The sequence below is a fragment of the Sciurus vulgaris genome, assembly GCF_902686455.1.
Source record: "Sciurus vulgaris genome assembly, chromosome: 14".
Lineage (NCBI taxonomy): Eukaryota > Metazoa > Chordata > Mammalia > Rodentia > Sciuridae > Sciurus > Sciurus vulgaris.
The window spans coordinates 93,567,126-93,569,756 of NC_136475.1; the positions used below are offsets into that span (position 1 = coordinate 93,567,126).

Here is a 2,631-nt window from a genome sequence, read left to right on the forward strand (position 1 = left end):
GTGTGGCAAGGCATCAAGAAACACAGCACAGCTTTGAACAGGTGATTGACTTCTGCGCCCACCCTAGTAGGAGAGTAAAAACGGACGCGGTACGGAAGTCAACCTGGGTTTTCAGTTTTCCGGTTGCGCTCAAGGTGCCTCATCCTTGCGTTTAAAAAGTCCTAACGATTGTGTGGCTTTCGTTCAGTGGCTCTGCAGAAGATCCGAGGGCCAGTTTCCCTCTTGGATCTTTCCATATTCAGCAGGAGGGCCCTGGTTCAGGGACATGGTCTTGGCCAGCCTTGAGAACTGCCCTGCACTGCCAAAGCTTGCTGTTTCTGGGTCCTGCCCGAGCATCTTTGTGTCCCCCAGGTCCCATGAGGAGACCATGGTGAAGCTCTTGTCACCGCCCCAGCTCCATGGCGCTATTGATCATGGCCTCTGCGCCTACTGGGAGGCTGGAGCGCAGTGCTGGAGACAGGGAGCCAGAGGCAGCCGTGCCTGGCCTGCCACCCAGGTCATCTCCCACCTGAACCCTCGAGGCTTCCTCCTGGGTGCCACCCATTCAGCCTGCAGATCCGACCCACTTCCTCCTGCTCAACGCCCTGCCTGGGGAGACAGGTCTGTTGGATCCTCTCCACTCCTCCAGTCTGAACCCAGCTTTCTTTCCAGCCTAAAGACCCAAACCCCTCCTGGGAGTCCCCCAATAGGCCTCACTGTCGCAAGCCCACCTGTGCCTGCATGCTCGCTCTTCCAGAACGTACTCAGAGCGGCAGTTGGCGTGAGCTCACCTCACACCCCACCCTAGGCCGAGTCTGAGGCTGCCTCCGCTGGGCGCCCAAGGCCTCCGTGCACCCTGGATTAGAACATTCTGGAATTTTATTTGTATATTTTCTATTTAATTCAGGATCTTGCTAGGTTGCCCAGGCTGGACTCCAACTCACGATCCTCCTGCCTCAGCCTCCCCAGTAACTGGGATGATAGGCACGTGCCACCCTACCTGGCCACTCTTGGCATTTTCTTCTAACTGCTTTTTAGAGTCTGACTTCCCCCACTAGATAGGTTGAGTCTCACTGTGTGCAGTCGCTGGGCCAAGAACTGGATCAGGCCACCTCTGTGAGAAAAGTATTAGTGTGGTTTCTATTTAAAATCAAGCTGGGGAGACAGAGGCACAGAGAGGTTAAGGAACTTGGCCTGTGGCATGCTCATGGGAATGAGTTCTATTTTCGGTTTTTCTCCATCCCCCGGTACCTGCTTCCACCTATGCTTCCCTTAGAAGTCTTCCTATTTTTCCCTTCCTGGTGAATTTCTATAATTTAAGAAACAAGAAAATAAATTTGTAAGGTTCTCACCATATTTTGTTTAAATTTGATTTTCTCCCTAAAAGTGAGCCCTATTCCTCTGAAGAGTCCCTCCCAGGGATGCCACTGCTGCCTGAAGTACTTTGGTGGCTTCCTTTGGTTCTGATGGCACACACGGCTTAGGGTCACGCAGGAAAACCATTTCCTGACATTCCCTTGCTGTCTGTGCGATGCTGGCAACACCAGGAGATCCCACAAACACCTGCTTACCAAGTCTTTCCCCGACGTCTCCTCAAGTTCCTGTGCCCTGGACGGCCGCCATGCCTGGGAAAGCAGAGGGGATGCCGCATGAGTGTCCTGGGCTGCCCTGACAAAGTGCCACAGGCTGGGTGGCTTCCACGGGAGAAGCTTACTTCCTCACAGCCTTGAAGCTGGAAGGGCAGGATTAAGGTGCCAGCGCGTGGTTCTCTTCAGAGGCCTCTCTCCCGGGCTTGCACAAGGCAACTTCTCTCTGTGTCCTCACATGGCTGCCCCCTGTGTATGTCTGTGTCCTACACTCTTCCTACAAGGACACAGTCAGATTGCATCAGGACCCACCCTTGTGACCTCCGTTAACTTTCATACTCTTGAAAAGTTCTGTCTCCAAATGCAGTCACGTTTGGGGCTACTAGGAGTTAGAACTTCAACATAGGAACTTCGGAAGGCACAGATCAGCCCTAAACGGACTCCGGACGAAGCTCTGGAGGTTCCCAGCCCTGCATCCAGCATTCTGTGATCCCAATGAGTCCCCACCTCTCGGGATTTCAGTTTCCTGATTACCATTATGGGGGGTCCGACAGGATCGCCCTGGGCCCTGACAGTTTGAGCCTAACCCCGTGGCATGGTGAAGGCCGTGCTGCTCTGTGACCTGGGGTCAGGGAACCTTCACCCATCACGGCCACTAAGCCTGTGAGCTCTGATGTTTCTCTGTGACCTGGGGTCAGGGAACCTTCACCCATCACGGCCACTAATCCTGTGAGCTCTGATGTTTCTCAATATTCGACAACAAACTTTCTGCTCCCTGTTGGCGTAGCCACAGCAGTGCCCAGGCTGGAAACGTCCCTGGTGAAGCCAGGTCTGGTCTTTCCCAGTGCTTGGCCTGAGGTGGCAGGGCCAACACCCACTGAGGGAAAGAAGGTGTCTGGTGTTTTCTGAGGGAACAAAGGGATTTTCTGTTCAGGGTAACTCTATCCACAGGCACTCCTGAAGATCAAAGCCAAGACAAACCAACCAGGCAGCGAGAGTCGGCTAGCATAGAAAGGCCCTTCTGTGGCGGGTGTGGAGGGAGACTGGCCTGGTGACCACACTGCTT

The 2,631-nt window shown here is 54.0% G+C and overlaps 1 long non-coding RNA gene across 1 annotated transcript; it reads left to right on the plus strand.

Moving 5' to 3' along the window:
* The first annotated feature begins 388 nt into the window (after positions 1 to 388).
* LOC306643828 lies at positions 389 to 1,335 on the plus strand. The gene is made up of 2 exons (XR_013759074.1): positions 389 to 496; positions 652 to 1,335. It is a non-coding gene; the product is annotated as an uncharacterized lncRNA (long non-coding RNA).
* Positions 1,336 to 2,631: the final 1,296 nt, after the last annotated feature.